The sequence below is a fragment of the Macaca fascicularis genome, chromosome 8 (assembly GCF_037993035.2).
Source record: "Macaca fascicularis isolate 582-1 chromosome 8, T2T-MFA8v1.1".
NCBI lineage: Eukaryota > Metazoa > Chordata > Mammalia > Primates > Cercopithecidae > Macaca > Macaca fascicularis.
In genome coordinates this window covers 87,522,380-87,540,059 of record NC_088382.1, presented here as the reverse complement: position 1 = coordinate 87,540,059, position 17,680 = coordinate 87,522,380, and positions in this window count along the sequence as shown.

Genomic DNA, 17,680 nt, shown 5'->3' with positions numbered 1-17,680 from the left:
CTTATTTATTTAATTTAACTACACACACACACACACACACACACACACACACACACACACACTACCCTTCTCAGCCTCTGGTAACCATTGTTCTACTCTCTATCTTCATGAGTTTTAATTTTTAGCTCCCACAAATAAATGAGAATATGCAAAGTTGTCTTTCTGTTCCTAACTTATTTCATTTACAATAATGGCCTCCAGGTTCATCCATATTGTTGCAAATGACAGAATTTCATTCTTTTTCTTTTTTTTTTTTTTTACTGTTGAAGAATGTTCTGTTTTTTATATGTACCACAATTTCTTTATCCATTCCCTGTTGATAGCCACTGAGGTTGATTCCAAATCTTGGCTATTGGGAATACTGTTGCAATAAATATGGAGTGCAGCCATCTCTTTGATATGCTGATTTCTTTTTTTGAATACATGCCTAGTAGTGGCATTGCTGTATCATATGGTAACTCTGTTTTTAGATTTTTTTAAGGAACCTCTAAACTGTTCTCCATAGTGGTTGTACTAATTTACATTTCCACTGACAGTATAGGAGGGTTCCTTTTCTCCACATCCTTCCCAGCATTTATTGTCACCTGTCCTTTGGATAAAATCCATTTTAAACTTACTATAGTTTTGATGTGCATTTTTCTGATAATCAGTGATACTGAGCACATTTACATACACCTGTTTGACATATGTCTTCTTTTGAAAAATGTCTTTTCAGATTTTCGCCCATTTTTGAATCAGATTATAAGAGTTTTCCCTATAGAGTTGTTTTAGCTTCTTATATATTCTGATTGTTAATCCCTTGTCAGATGTACATTTTGCAAATATTTTCTCCCATTCTTTGGATTTTCTCCCCACTTTGTTGATTGTTTCCTCTGTGTGCAAAACTTTTTAGCTCGATGTGATCCCATTTGTCCATTTTTGCTTTGTTTGCCTGTGCTTACAGAGTATTACTCAAGAAAAGTTTGTTCACTCCAACACCCTGGAGAGTTTTCTTTCAGTAATTTCATAGTTTCAAATAATAGATTTAAGTCTTTAATCAATTTTGATTGGATTTTTGTATATGGTGAGGATTAGTGCTTAGTTTTATGCTTCTGCATATAGATATCTATTTTTCTCTAGCACCATTTGTGGAAGAGACTGTCTTTTTCCTCAGCGTATGTTCCTGTCACCTTTGTTGAAAATGAGTTCACTGTAGATTATAGCTTTGTTTCTGTTTTCTCTACTCTGTAGTATTGGTATGTGTTTCTGTTTTTACTCCAGTACCATGCTGTTTGAGTTACTATAGCTCTATGGTAAAAATTGAAGTTAAATAATGTGACTCTTCCAGTTTTGTTATTCTTGCTCAGAATGGCTTTGGCTACTATGGGTCTTTTGTGGTTCCATACAAATTTTAAGACTGTTTTTCCATTTCTGTGAAGAATGTCATTGATATTTTGATAGGGACTGCATTCGACCTGTAGAATACTCTAGATAATATAGACATTTTAACCATATTGATTCTTGCAATCCACAAACATGAAAAATCTTACCATTTTTTAGTAGCCTCCTCAATTTCTTTCATCAATATTCTGTAGTACTCATTGTGGAGATCTTTCACTTTTTTAGTAAGTTAATTCCTAAGTATTTAATTTAATTGTAGATGTTGTAAATGAAATTACTTTCTTGATTTCTTTTTCAGATTGTTTGCTGTTGGCATATATAAATGCTACTGATTTTCGTATGTTGAATTTGTATCCTACAACTTTAATGAACTTGCTTGTCAGTTCTAAATTTTTCTGGAATATTTGTTTATTCAAATATAAAATCATGTCTCCTGCAAACAAGAATAGCTAGACTCCTTCCTTTCTCTTTGCATTTACTTCCTTGTCTTGTCTGATTGCTCTATCTACGACTTCCAGTACTAAATTGAGGAACAGTGGTGAAAGTGGACATCTGGTCGTGTTCCAGATCTTAGAGGAAAGTTCTTAGAGGAAATATTTTTTCCCTATTTAGTATGATGCCAGATGTGGGTATGTTTTATATGGCTTTTCTTATATTGTGGTATATTCCTTCTATGCCAAGTTTTTAAAAGAGATTTATTTTTTGATCAGGAAAGAATGTTAAATTGTACTGAAAGCATTTTAAGCATCAATTGAAATGATCATATGATTCTGTCCTTCATTCTGCTGGTATGATGTGTGTGATGGTTAATATTAGGTGTCTACTTGTTGGATTGAAGGATGCCTAGATGGATGCTAAAGTGTTGGTTCCAGGAGTGTCTGTGAGGGTGTTGCCAGAGGAGCTTGACATTTGAGTCAGTGGACTGGGAGAGGAAGATTCATCCTCAGTGTGGTTGGGCACCATCCAATCAGCTGCCAGCACAGCAAAAACAAAGTGGGCAGAAGAAGGTGGTGTAACGTTGCGTGCTGGATCTTCTGACCTCATACAATAAATTTGGAAATATTTCATCTTCCTCTATTTTTGGAATAGTTTTAGTAGGATTGGTATTTCATCTTCTATACATGTTTGGTAACATTCAATATTAAAACTATCGGGTCCCAGGTTTTCCTTTGCTGGGAGAGTTTTTCTTATAGCTTTGATCTCATTAGTTGTTATTAGTCTTCTGGCTTTCTGCTTTTTCTTATGCTGAATTCTTCCTCCTAATCCTCCTGCCCTTGGACATCAGACTCAAAGATGTTTGGCCTTTGAACTCTTGTACTTACACCCGTGATTTTGGGGGGTTCTTGGGCTTAGGGGAAGGCTACACTGTCAGGTTCCCCGGTTTTGAGGCTTTTGAGCTTGGACTGAGCCACTACTGGCTTCTTCCTCAGCTTTCAGACAGCCTATTGTGGGACTTCACCTTGTGATCATGTGAGCCAATTCTCTCTAATAATCTCCTTTTCATAGACACATATATCTTATTAATTCTCTCCCTCTGGAGATACCTAACTAATACAATGTATTACACTGATGGATTTGAATATGTTATATCACCCTGGCGTCCCTGTGATAAATCTCACTTGGTCATGATGAATAATCTCGTTAATGTGTTGAATTCAGTTTGCTAATATTTTGTTGATTTTTCCATCAATGCTTATCAGGGATTTTGGCCTATAGTTTTCTTTTTTGTTGCGTCTTTTTCTGGTTTTGGTATGAGAGAAATACTGGCCTTATATGATACATTTGGAAGTATTCTCTCCTCTTTTATTGTTGGAAAGTTTTAGTAGGATTGATATTAGTTCTTCTTTAAATGTTTGGTGTAATTCAACAGTGAAGCTTTTGGGTGCTAGGTTTTTCTTTGCTGAGAGAGTATTTATTATGGCTTTGATATTATTACTTGTTTTTGGTCTGTTCACATTTTGGATTTTTTAATGCTTCAGTCTTGGAAAGGTAAATTTCTGCATGTATTCTAGGCTTCTCAATTTATTGGTATTTATTTGCTCAATAGTAGCCTCTAAGGATTCTTGAATGTCTGTAGTATTGGTTTTAATGTCTCTTTTTCCATTTCTGATTTTATTTATTTGGTCTTCTCTCTCTCTCTTTTTTTTTTTTTTTTTTTCTTAGCCTTGCTAATAGTTTGTCAATTTTATTTGTCTTTTCAAAATACCAACGTTTTATTTCATTGATCTTTTGTATTGATTTCTAGTTTTATTCCACTGTGGTCAGTGAAGATACTGGATATATTTCAATTATTTTTTCAATTTTTTAAGACTTCTTTTATGGCCCAACATATGGCTTACCCTTGAGAATAATCCATCTGCTAAGGAGAAGAATGTGTATTCTGTAGCTGCTGGATGAAATGTTCTATAAATATCTATTAGGTCTTTTTGTTGTATAGTGTAGATTAAGTTTGGTGTTTCTTTGTTGATTTTCTATCTGGATTATTTTTCTAATGCTGTAAGTGGATTGTTGAAGTTATCAGCTATTATTGATTTGTGTTTTTCTGTCTCTTCGGCTTTATTATATGCTTTACATATCTGGGTGCTCCAGTGTTGGGTGCCTATATGTTTATGATTTTTATATCCTCTGGCTAAATTGATCTCTTTTTCATAATATAATGAACTTGTTTGTCTCTTTTTATAGTGTGTCTTAAAGTCTATTCTACTGATATAAGTATAGCCATTCATTTTTTGTTTTCATTTGTATGAAATATATTTTTCCAAGCCTTTATTTTAATTAACATTTTTTCTTTTTCCCTCCCTCCCTCCCTCCCTCCCTCCCTCCCTCCCTCCCTCCCTCCCTCCCTCCCTCCCTCCCTCCCTCTCCTCTCTCTCTCTCTCTCTTTCTTTCTTTCTTTCTTTCTTTCTTTCTTTCTTTCTTTCTTTCTTTCTTTCTTTCTTTCTTTCTTTCTTTCTTTCTTTCTTTCTTTCTTTCTTTTTCTTTCTTTCTTTTGATAGATGTTTTCTCTGTTTCCCAGGCTGGAGTGCAGTGGTGCAATCTCGGCTCACTGCAACCTCCACCTCCCAGGCTCAAGTGATTCTACTGCCTCAACCTCCCGAGTAGCTGGGATTAAAGGTGCCTGCCACCATGGCCAGCTATTTTTTTTTTTTTTGTATTTTTAGTAGCGAGGGATTTCATCATGTTTGCCAGGCTGGTCTCAAACTCCTGGCCTCAAGTGATCTGCCCACCTTGGTCTCACAAAGTGCTGGAGTTACAGACGTGAGCCACTGTTCCTGCCTAAACCTTTATTTTCATGCTATATGTGTCTTTACACGTGAATTTCTTTTTGTACTCAACAGATCACTGTTTTTGTTTTTTGTTTTTTTTTTTCCATCCAGCCACTATATGCTTTTCAATTGGAGGGTTTCTTCTATTCTATTTATATTCAATATTATTATTGACAAGTAAGGACTTCCTCTTGCCATTTTGTTACTTGTTTTCTGATTGTTTTTTGTGTGTGTGTGTGTGTTTTTTCCTTCTTTGTTCCTGGCTTCTCTTTAGTAAAGGCAATTTTCACAGGTGATATGTTCTAATTTCTTGCTTTTTTTTTTTAATTTTTGCATCCATTCTATGTTTCCAATTTGAGATTACCATGAGGCTTTCAAACACTATCTTATAACCCATTATTTTAAATGATGACCATTTAACCCATTGCATAAATAAACTAACAAACAAGTGTTGAGAAAGCTAATAAAAGCTATACACTTTAACTCAGTTTTCCCACTTTTCAACATTTTATTCTACTTATTTATTATTTTACTGTGTCTTGAAAAGTTATTGTATTTATTATTTTTGATTGGCTCATCTTTTAATCTTTTTATCCACAATTTGAGAAGTTTACACAACACAGTTATAGTGGTATAATTTTTGGTGTTTGTCTGGGTACATGCTAGAACTAGTGAGTTTTGCACGATGGTTTCTTATTGCTCCTTAACATTCTTTTCTTTCAGATTGAAAAACTCCTTTTACCATTTTTTGTATGACATGCCTGTTGTTGATGAAATCCCTCAGCTTGTGTTTTATTTTATCTTATTATATTTTTAACTCATATTTTAGATTAGGTGTTTGTTATATATGTAAACTTGTGTCATGGGATTTCGTTGTACAGAGTACTTCATTACCCAGGTATTAAGCCCAGTACCCAGTTGTAATTTTTTATTCTCCTCTCCCTCGTCCCACCCTCCACCTTCAAGTAGACACCAACGTGTGTTGTTTCCTTCTTTGTTTTCATGAGTTCACATTATTTAGGTCTAACTTATAAGTAACAACATGCAGTATTTGACTTTCTGTTCCTGTATGAATTTGATAAGAATCATAGCCTCCAGCTTCATCCATGTTCCCACAAAAGACATTATCTTGTTCTTTATTATGGCTGCATAGTATTGCATGGTATATATGTACACATTTTCTTTATCCGATCTGTCACTGATGGACATCTAGGTGGATTCCATGTCTCTGCTATTGTGAACAGTGCTACAGTGAACATTCACATGCATGTCTCTCAGTGGTAGAATAATTTATATTTCTTTGGGTATATATCCAGTAATGGGATTGCTGGGTCTAGTGGTAGTTCTGTTTTTAGCTTTTTAAGAAATTGCCAAACTTCTTTCCACAATGGTTGAATTAACTTTTACTCCTCCCAACAGTGTATAAGTATTCTCTTTTCTTCACAAACTTGACAGCATCTGTTATTTTTTGACTTTTTAATAGCCATTCTAACTAGTGTGAAATGGTATCTCATTGTAGTTTTGATTTACATTTTTCAAATGTTCAATGATGTTGATCTTTATTCAAAAACTTGGTGTTGGGTGCATGTATGTCTTCTTTTGAAAGGTGTCTGTTCATGTCCTTTGCCCACTTTTAATTTTTTTCTTTTCTTTTATATTAATGTAAGCTCTTTATAAATGCTGGACCTTCAAGATGTTAGACCTTTGTCAGATGCATAGTTTGCAAATATTCTCTCCCATTTTTTTTATCTTTTCATACCGTTGATGGTTTTCTTTTTTTTTTTTTCTTTTTTTTTGTTGTTGTTGTTTTTGTTATGCAGAGCTCTTAAGTTTAATTAGATCTCATTTGTCAATTTTTGCTTTTGTTGTAATTGCTTCATGTGTCTTTGTCATAAAATCTTTGACTATTCCTATGTTAAGAATGGTATTGCCTAGGTTATTCTCCAGAATTTTTATAGTTTTGGGTTTTACATTTAAGTCTTTAATCCAGAGTCAATTTTTGTATATGGTATAAAGAAGAGATCCAGTTTCAGTCTTCTCCATAGGGGTAGCCTGTTATTCTAGCACATTTATTGAATATGGATTATTTTCTCCATTGCCCATTTTTGTCAGCTTTATAAAAGATCACAGTTTTAGGTATGTGGCCTTATTGCTGGGATCTTGATTCTGTTCCATTGGTCTATGTGTCTGTTTTTGTACCAGTACCATGTTGTTTTGGTTACAGTAGCCCTGTAGTATAGTTTGAAGTCAGGTAGCATGATGCCTCCACCTTTGTTACTTTGCTTAAGATTGTGGTTTTAATATGCATTTCTCTAATAATCAGTAATACTGAGGGGTTTTTTTTATATATATACTTGAAGATAGAGTTGGATATAGTTATCCAGTCTCTTTTTTGGTTCCACATGAATTTTAAAATAGTTTTCTCTAGTTCTGTGAATAATGATGTTGGTAGTTTCACAAGAATAGCATTGAATCTGTAAAGCATTTTGGGCATTATAGCCATTTTAATAATATTGATTCTTTCTATCCAAGAGCACGGGGTGTTTTTATCAGTTGTTTGTGTCTTTTTTGATTTTTTTGAACACTGTCTTGTAATTAACTTTCTAGAGATATTTCACCTCCCTGGTTAGCTGTATTCCCATGCATTTTTTATTCTTTTTGTGGCAATTGTAAATGGGATTGTGTTCCTGATTTGGCTCCTGGTTTGGTTGTTGTAGGTGTGTAAGAATGCTAGCAATTTTTGTACATTGAATTTGTATCCCGAAGCTGTACTGAAGTTGTTTGTGAGCTGAAGAAACTTTTGGGCTGAGATTACTGAATTTTCTAGATATAGAATCACGATGTCTGCAATCAGGAAAGTTTGACTTTTTCTCTTCTTATTTGGGTGTGCTTTATTCCTTTTTCTTGCCTGATTGCTCTAGATAGGACTCTTAATGCTATATTGAAAAGGAGTGGGGAGAGGGCATCCTTGTCTTGTGCTGGTTTTCAAGAGGAATAGTTCCAGATTTTGCCAATTCAGTATGTTGTTGGCTGTGGGATTATCATTGATAGCTCTTATTATTTTGAGGTATGTTCCTTCAATATGTATTTCATTGAGTTTTTAACATAAACCCTTGAATTTTACAGAAGATTTTTCTGTATTTATTGAGATAATCATGTGGTTTTTGATTTTAGTCTCATTTGTGTGATGAATCACATTTATTGATTTGCATATGTTGAACCAACCTTGCATCCTGGGGATGAAGGCTACTTGATTGTGGTGGTTTAGCTTTTTGATGTGCTGCTGGATTCAGTTTGCAAGTGTTTTGTTGAGGATTTTTGCAACAATGTTCATCAAGTGTATTTGCCTGAAGCTTTCTTTTTTATTGTATCTCTGCCAGGTTTTGGTATCAGGATGATGCTGGCCTCATAGAAAGAGTTGGAGTGGAGTCCTTTCTCCTCAAATTTTGGAAAAGATTCAGTAGCAATGGTACCAGCTCTTCCTTGTAGATCTGACAAAATTCAGCTGTGAGACCATCTGGTTCTTGGCTTTGTTTTGGCTGGTGGTCTCTTTATTACTGATTCAATTTCAAAGCTCATAACTAATCTGTTTAGGGAATGAATTTCTTCCTGGTTTAGTCTTTGGAGGGTATATGTGTCCAGGCATTTATTCACTTCTTATTGGTTTTCTAGTTTGTGTGGATAGGAGTGTATGTAGTAGATTCTGATGATTATTTTTATTTCTTGGGGTCAGTGGTAACATCCCCTTTGTCATTTCTAACTGTGTGTATTTGAATCTTCTATCTTTTCTTCTTTATTCACTTAGCTAGCAACCCATCTATCTTACTATTTAAAAATAAAAGCTCCTGGATTTGTTAATGTTGTGAATTGTTTTTTGGTGTCTCAGTTTCCTTCAGTTCGGCTCTAATTTTGGTCATTTCCTGTCTTCTGCTAGCTATGCAGTTGATTTGTTCTTGACTCGGTAATTCTTTCAGTCTTGATGCTAGGTTAGTAATTTGAGGTCTTTATAACTTTATGATGTGGACATTGAGTGGTATGAATTTTTATCTTAACACTGCCTTAGCTTTGTCCCAGAGATTATGGCATGTTGTAACTTTGTTCTCATTAGTTTTAAAGAACTTCTTCATTTCTACCTTAATGTTATTATTTACCCAAAATTCATTCAGGAGCATGTTTTTTAATTTCCATACGTTGCATGGTTTTGAGCAATTCCTTAGTCTTGAATTCTATATATTTTTTTTTGTGTGTGTGCTGCAATCCAACAGTATGTTTGGTATGATTTCAGTTATTTGGATTTGCTGAAAATCATTTTATGTCTGATTATGTGGTCAGCCTTAGAGTATGTGCCATGTGGCAAAGAGAAAAATGTATATTCTGTTGTTTTGTGTGGAGAGTTTTTAGAAGTTTATCAGAACCATTTAGTCCAATGTTGAGTTCAGTTCCTGAATATTTTTGTTCATTTTCTGCCTCCGTGATCTGTCTAATACTATCAGTGGAGTGCTTAAGTCTCCCACTATTATTGTGTGGGAGAATATATCTCTTAGTAGGTCTCTAAGAAGTTGCTTTATGAATCTGGGTGTTCCTGTGTTGGGTGCATATGTATTTAAGATAGCTATGTCTTCTTGTTGAATTGAATTCTTTACCATTATGTAAAGCCCATTTTTGTCTTTTTTTGATCTTTTTTAGTTTAAAATCTATTTTGTCTGACATTAGGATTGCAATGCCTGCTTTTTTCTGTTTTCCATTTGCTTGGTAGATTTTCCTCCATCCCTTTATTTTTACCAATGAGTCATTACATGTGCGATGACTCTCTTGAAGACAGCATATCATTTTCTCTCTCTCTCTCTTTTTTTTTTTTTTTTTTTTTTTCCAGCTTGCCACTCTGATTCTTTTAATTGGGTCAGATAGTCCATTTACATGTAAGGTTAGTATTGATATGTGTGAATCTGATTATGTCATTGTGTTGTTAGCTGGTTATTATGCTGGCTTGTTTGTGTGGTTGCTTTACAGTGCCACTGGTCTGTGCATATAAGTGTGTTTTTGTATTAGCTTATAGCAGTCTTTTCTTTCTATACTAGTACACCTTTCAAGATCTCTTGTAAGCAGGTCTGGTATTAATGAACTCCCTCAACATTTGCTTATCTGTAAAGTATCTTATTAGTATAGGAAGCTGAGTTTGGCTGGATATAAAGTTCTTGGTTCAAATTTTTTTTTTTTTTAAGAATGTTAAATATAGCCCCCCTCCCAATCTTTTCTGGCTTTTAGGCTTTCGTCTGAGAGGTCTGCTGTTAGTCTGATGGGGTTCCCTTTGTAGTTGACCTGCCATTTTTCTCTGTCCACCATTAACTTTTTTCTTTCATTTTGACTTTGGGAAATCTAATGACTATATGTCCTGGGTATAATTTACTTGTAAAGAATCTTGTAGGAGTTCTCCATACTTCCTGAATTTGACTATTGGTCTGTCTAGTAAGCTTGAGAAAGTTTTTATGGACAGTATCTTGAAATATGTTTTCTATGTTGTTTGCTTTCTGCCCCTGTTTTTCAGGGATGCCAATGATTTGGAGATTTGAGCTCTTTACATAATCTCATACTTTTTGAATTTCTTGTATATTCTTTTTCATTCTGCTTTTATTTATTTATTTATTCATTCATTCATTCATTCATTCATTCATTTATTTTGGTCTGACTGTCTTATTTCAGATTCCATTCTTCAAGTTCTGTGATTTTTTTTTTTTCTCAGCCTGATCTATGCTGCCATTAATACTTGTGATTACATTGTAAAATTCTTGTATTGTGTCTTTTAGCTCTGTAAGACCCATTAGGTTATTTTCTATACCAGTCATTTCATCCTTCAGCTCCTGGATCATTTTATTGTGATTCTTAGTTTCCTTGCGTTGGGTTTTGCTGTTCTTATGTATCTTGATGACCTTCATTTTAATCCATATTCTGAATTATATTTCCTTCACTTCAGCTAAGAACTCATGTTGGAGAACTTGTGTTGTCATTTGAAGGATATACAACACTCTAGCCATTTGTGTACCAAAGTTCTTGCATTGGTTCTGTTTCATCTTTGTGTATGGGTTTTCCTTTAACTGCAGTGTAGATTGAGTACAGTCATTAGATTTCCTTTTTGGATGTTACAGGACCAAGGGTTTTTTGTTTGTTTGTTTTGTTGTTGTTGTTGTTGTTTTCAAGACAGAGTCTTGCTCTGCTGCCCAGGCTGGAGTGCGGTCATGTGATCCTGGCTCACTGAAACCTCTGCCTCCTGGGTTCAAGCAATTCTACTGCCTCAGCAGCCCCTAGTAGTCGTAATTACAAACACATGCCATCACACCCAGCTAATTTTTGTACTTTTTTAGTAGAGAGAGAGTTTTGCCATGTTGGCCAGGCTGGTCCCAAACTCTTGACTTCAGGTGATCCACCTGCCTCAGCTTCCCAAAGTGCTGGGATTACAGGTATGAGCCACCGTGCCTGGCTGGAGCCAAGGGTTTAGAAGGTTAGTTATTTGAAGCCAACTTGTTGTCTTTAGTTTCACTGGGGTGTATGTTAGTGAGGTATTTTGGTGTTGAAATTTTGGGGTATGATTTAGTAGTTGGCACTTACCTTTACTGGTCAGTTGGTAGACTCTTGTTCCATTGTTTGGCTCCCCTATGCTTCCTTTCAGTTGCAGCTGTGTTTCCTCTCAATGCACTGAAAGTGTGGGGTCCTCTCCCCATGAGGGTTGACTGTAGGTTGCATCTTGGCACTCCTGGGCTGCCTACTGAAGCTCTGGTGCAATCTCAGGGTTTATGTTCCTTTCCCAACTTGGAGGCACCAGAGAAAGGGACATTTGTAGTGATTGTGGCCAATGGTTGTTTGCTTGTCTCCTGGGGGCTCCACCCTGGAGAGATGCAAGTCAGAATCGCTCAGTGCAATCAGCCCAGCATGGAGGTTCTGTGCTGTGGGCCCAAGCCAGGGGTTCTTTGTCTGATGATGAGCATCAGGGCTTGGTAGGACCCATGGGAAACAGACTGCCTTCCTCTTTTTCTGTCAACTGCAGCTTGCTAGAGGTATGGATAAGACACTTAGGGTCTTTGCTCCTCTGTTAGTCTGAGCGTAGCAAGGGCAGTTCCATTGCAGAAGTAATGTAGAGAGGCTTTCAGTTGCCCCTGGAGGCTCTGTTTAGGGAGTTGCAAAGCTGCTACCAATTCAATTGCCCCCCCTTGGGGGCCCAAGGTTGGAGGACCTGCCTGGTGAGGAGATAGGGGAATGGGCACCCACATAATAGTCTGGTCATTATTCCATAGGGCTGCTGCAGTATGCTGGGGACCTGCTCCAGTTCTTAGTCTCCTCAGATTTTTCCAGTACATTGAAGGTCTCAACAGTGAAGGCTGTGGAACAGCAAAAATAGCAGCCTGCCCCTCCCTCTGGGATCTCTATTCCATGGAGATATAAACCTGTTGACAGCTTGAATATACCTATAGTAGGTGGGTGTAGACTCCAGTTCAGAGGTTCTTCCCAGTGAGGAGGAACAGAATTGGGGACCTGCTTTACAAAGCAATCTAGCCACATTTTTGTTGAGCAGCATTGCTGTGCTTGGGGTCTGCTTCAGTCTCTGGTTGCCTTGGACTCTCCAACTCATGAAGGTCAGAATGGCTAAGTTGCCAAACATTAAAGATGGCGGCCCATTCCTCCCTCTGGGAGCTCTATTCTAGAGATTTGAAACCTCTATCAAGCCAGAAAACACCAGCCAGAGTAGCTGGAGGCCCTGCTCAGGAGGTCCCATCAATCAGGGGGAATGGGATCTGGGATGGGGTGCACATTTATAACAGCAGCCTGACAATGTTTTTGTAGAGCAGCTGTGCTGTTTTGGGGATCTGCTTTAGTCTCTTGTTGCCTCAGAGTCTCCAAAGGCTGAAGGCCAGAAAGCTACATTGCCCAAATAGAAAAGATGGCAACCCACCTCTTCCTCTGGAAGCTTCATTCCAGGAAGGTTTGAAACCTCTCTAAGCAGGATAACACCAATGGGGTTAGCTGGAGACCCCAGTTGAGAGATCCCACCCAGTGAGGAGAAACAAGACTGGGGACTGATTTTAAATAGCAGTCTGGCCACATTTTTGTGGAGCAGCTATTCTATGCTGGGAGTCTGCTTCAGCTGCCAGCTTCCAGTCACCAAGCTTTTTCTTTTTTGTTTTTTTTTTGAAAGTGTGTATTTCTCTTTCATGTTTGAAGGATATTTTTGCTAGACATAGTATTCTAGGATAAAAGTTTTTCCTTTGGCATTTTAAATATGTTATGTCACTCTCTCGGCCTGTGAGGTTTCCAATGACAAGTCTGCTGTTAGACATGTTTGACCTCCATTGTAATTGTTTGCCTTTTCCTTGTTGCTTTCTCGAGGATTCTTTCTTTACCCTTGACCTTTAACAGTTTGACTGTCAAATGTCTTGAGGTAGTCTTCTGTGAGTTAAATCTGCTTAGTATTCTATAACCTTCTTGTACTTGAAAATTTGTATCTATTTCAGGTTTGGGAAGTTCTCTATTATTATACCTCTGAGTAAACTTTCTGCTTTTATCTCTTTCTATACCTTCTCTTTAAGGCCAATAACTCTTAGATTTCCCATTTTTAGACTATTTTCTATATCTTGTAAGTATACTTTCTTCTTCTTCCTTTTTTCTTTTGTCTCCTCTTACTGTGTGATTTCAAATAGCCTGTCTTCAAGCTCACAAATTCTTTCATTTGTTTGATCAATTCCGCTGGTAAGTTAATTCTGATGTATACTTCAGTATGTTAACTTTCTTTTTCAACTCCAGAATTTCTGCTTGAATATTTTCAGTTATTTCAATCTCTTTGTTAAATTTACCTGATAGAATTCTGAATTTCTTCTCTGTGTTAGTTTGAATTTCACAGAGATTCCTCTGAACTGCTATTTAGAATTCTCTTCCTCCACGGTCACATTTCTCTGTTTTCCGAAGATTGGTCCCTGATGCCTTATTTAGTTCATTTGGTAAGGTCATGTTTGCCTGGATGGCCTTGATGCTTGTGGGTATTTGTTGATGTCTGGGCATTGCAAAGTTAAGTATTTATTGTACCTTTTGCAGTCTGGCTATTTGTACATATTCTTTTTAGAAAGGCTTTCCAGGTATTTGAAAGAGCTTGGGTGCTGTAATCTAAATTTTTGGTCATCACAGTTATGTCCACATCGGGGGCACTCCAAACGTAGTGATGCTTGTCTCTTGCAAACTCACATACGTACTGCCTTGGTGGTCCTGGATAAGACCCGGAAGAATTATCTGAATTACCAAGCAGAGATTCTTGTTCTTTTTCCTTACTTTACCCAAATGAACAAAATCCCTCTCTTTATGCTGAGCTGTCTAGAACTGAGAGAAAAGTAACACAAGCATCTCTACGTCCACCACCATTGGGACTGTGTTGCATCAGATCTGAAGACAGCATGGTACTTGCTCTCACCCAAGACATGTGGTAACCACTGCCTGACTACCACCTATATGTACTCAAGACCTTAGGGATGTCTCCTGTCCTTCAATTTGGCCAGCCAACCTCTGGCCCCAGTCAGGTCTAGGGGTGCCATCTGGCAGCCAAAGCCTAGAGTTGGAAACCTTAGCAACCTATTTGTTTCTCTATTCTGCTGTGGCTGAGCTGACCCCCAGCCCATAAGACAAAGTTCATCCTACTCCTCTTTCCCCTTTCCACAAGGAGAGGAGTCTCACCTGATAGCCACCATAGCCCCACACCCACAGTAGACACTACCTGGTCACTGCTGATGTTGACACCAGCCAGTTCTGAGTCCCTCCCTATAGGGCAGTGGGCTCCCCTATGGCCCAGGAAAGGTCAAAAAATGCCATCCAAGAGCCAAGGCCTGGAATCACAACATGGTTGGTGCCCTACCCAACTGTGGCTGAGCTGGTAACCAAGCTGCAAAACAAATTCTCATTTACTCTTCCCTCTCCTTTCCTCAGGCAGAAGGAATACCTCCCTTTGGCCACCACATGCAAATGTGCTGGATCACTTCTAAAGCCAGTGTGTCCGGAATTGGTGGGTTCTTGGTTTCACTGACTTCAAGAATGAAGCGGCAGAACCTCACAGTGAGTGTTACAGTTCTTAAAGATGGTGTGTCCGGAGTTTGTTCCTTCAGACATTCAGATGTGTCTGGAGCTTCTTCCTTCTGGTGGGTTCCTGGTCTCACTGTCAGGAGTGAAACTGCACACCTTCGCGGTGAGTGTTACAGCTCTCAAAGGCAGCACCTCTGGAGTTGTTCGTTCTTCCCGGTGGGTTTATGGTCTCATTGGCTTCAGGAGCGAAGCTGCAGACCTTCCCGGTGACTGTTACAGCTCATAAAGGCAGCGTAGACCCAAAGGGTGCGCAGCAGCAAGATTTATTGCAAAGAGTAAAAGAACAAAGCTTCCACAGTGTGGAAGAGGACACCAGCCAGTTACCACTGGCCGGCTCAGGCAGCCTGCTTTTATTCCCTTGTCTGACCCCACCCACATCCTGCTGATTGGTCTATTTTACAGAGCGCTGATTGGTCCATTTTGACAGAGTGTTGATTGGTGCGTTTACAATCCTTAAGCTAGACAGAGTCACAGAGTGTTAGACACAGAGTTGGCTAGACACAGAGTACTGATTGGTGTATTTACAAACCCTCAACTAGACACAGAGTGCTGATTGGTACATATATAATCCTTGAGCTAGACACAGAGTGCTAGATGGAAAAGTTCTCCAAGTCTCTATGAGACTCTGTGTCTAGGTTAGCTAGACACAGAGTTAGCTAGATACAGAGTACAATTGGTGTATTTACAAACCTTGAGCTAGACACAGAGTGCTGATTGGTGTATTTATGATTCTCTAGCTATACATAAAAGTTCTCCAAGTCCCCACCAGATTCGCTAGATACAGAGTGCTGATTGGTGCACATACAATCCTCCAGCTAGATATAAAAGTTCTCCAGGTCCCCATCTGCTCAGGAGCCCAGCTGGCTTCACCTATTGGATCCTGCTCAGGGGCTGCAGGTGGAGCTGCCCGCCAGTCCAGAGCCGAGCCTGCACTCCTCAGCCCTTGGGCTGTGATGCGATCAGGCGTCAGGGAGCAGGGGGTGGCGCCCTTCCTGGAGGCTTGGGTGGCACAGGAGCCCACCTCAGCGGGGAGCTCAGACTTGGAGTTGCCTGGAGGTAGCTAAGGCCCAGCAAGAATTTGAGCACAGCACCGCAGGCTGGCACTGCTGGGGGACCCAGAGCAACCTCCGCAGCTGCTGGCCCCGGAGCTAAGCCTTTCACTACCCTGGGCCTGCGACGCCTGCTGGCCCGCTCAGTGTGCGGGCCCTCCTAGTCCATGCCCACTTCCATTGGAACTCGCACTGGCCAGGGAGCACGGCAGGCAGCCCCAGGTCCCGCCGGTGTCTCTCCCTCCACACCCCCGGGCAAGCAGAGGGAGGCAGCTGCGGCCTCAACCAGCCCAGAGAGGGGCTCCCATGGTGCCCTGACAGGCTGAAGGGCTCCTCAAGTGCAGCCAGAGTGGAGGCCAAGGCCGAGGAGGCGCTGAGAGTAAGGGCTGCTAGCACATTTGTCACCTCTCACCAGCACATTTGTGAGTCTCACCCAAGGCCCATAGTGAGTACTGCTGGGTATCACTGATGATTATTTAGAGCCCAAAAGGTCTTTATTAGGATAGGCCCCAAGGATTCTTTAGTTTCCTGCCCAAACTGGGTTGTTTCCTTCAAGGCTTCAGGTTGTTTTATGGCTAAAAGTGTGTCTAGAGGTTTCATTCAGGAGCTAGCCTGGAATAGGGACTAAGGACTCTGCCAACTGCCCTGTCCTACTGTGACTGAGCTGGTATCCAAGTTATAAGACAAAGTCCTCTTTACTCTTCCCTCGCCTTTTCTCAAGCAAAGAAAAGTAGTTTCCTCTGGAGCTGTGGGCTGCACAGCCTGAGATTTGGGGAGGGGGTGGCACAATCAGTCTGTGGTTGCCCCAGCTGGTATTTCATTGAGTCATGGAACCACCAAATCCACTGGCTCCAAGCCCAGCACAGCATGAGGACTTGCCCAATAATTGCAATCCTTAAGGGCTAGCATGTCTTTCAAGTTTGTTTACTAACCCAGAGTACTTTTGCCCATGGTGGCAAGGCTTGCTGAAACTCAGGTTCTGAGTACTGGGATGGACAATTGCTCTGGTTAGAGCTAAGGCTCCTTTTCTCTGCTTGAAGAGAGGAGAGGAAATAGTAAAGAAGACTTTGTCTTGCAACTTAGATACCAACTCAGTCACAGTAGGATAGGGCAGTGGGCAGAGTTCTGAGGTCCCCATTCCAGACCACTAAATGCTCCCTCTGTGAGTTCCAGATAAATTCTGCCTAATGCTGTTTTCCACTGTGATAGAACTGCATGGAGCTTCAATGCAAAGTCCTCCAATTTCCGTACTCTACTTTTTCTAAGCCCAGAGATTCTCTCTGTGTGCCATGCAGCTGTTGCTTGAGGATTGGGGAGGGGAGGCACTGGCAATTCAAGACACTTTTCTAGCCTTTTCAGTGCCTTTTCCTGAGACATGAAGTTAAAACCAAGGACTGTGATTTCTCACCTGATTTTGGTCTTTATAAAGATACCTTTTGTGTGTGTGTGTGGATAGTTGTTCAATTTGGTATTCCTGTGGGGAGGAAGAACTTCTAGTGAAGTTCTATTCTCTAGAAGGCTTCTATCTAGACATTTTCCTCCACATTTTTTTTAAACTATTATTCTCTTCATCTCCTCTGTCCTATTTTAGTTCAGAACACTGCCATCTCTCAAGTCTTGTTATAGCAGCCTTTTAATTGATCTACCTTAATTTTCGTAACCTAGCCCATCTTTCATTTGCAGCCAAAATAATATTTGTCACTGTAATTCTGATTACATCAACCTCTTTCTTAAAATTCATCACAACCTTTAACATTGTCTACAAGACAATTTCATTGTCATGTCTACAAGACCATTTCTTTGTCATAACGAACCACTCACTATCTACTGTCCATGCTCAAGCTACACCAGATGTCTTTATGTTGCTTGACCCCC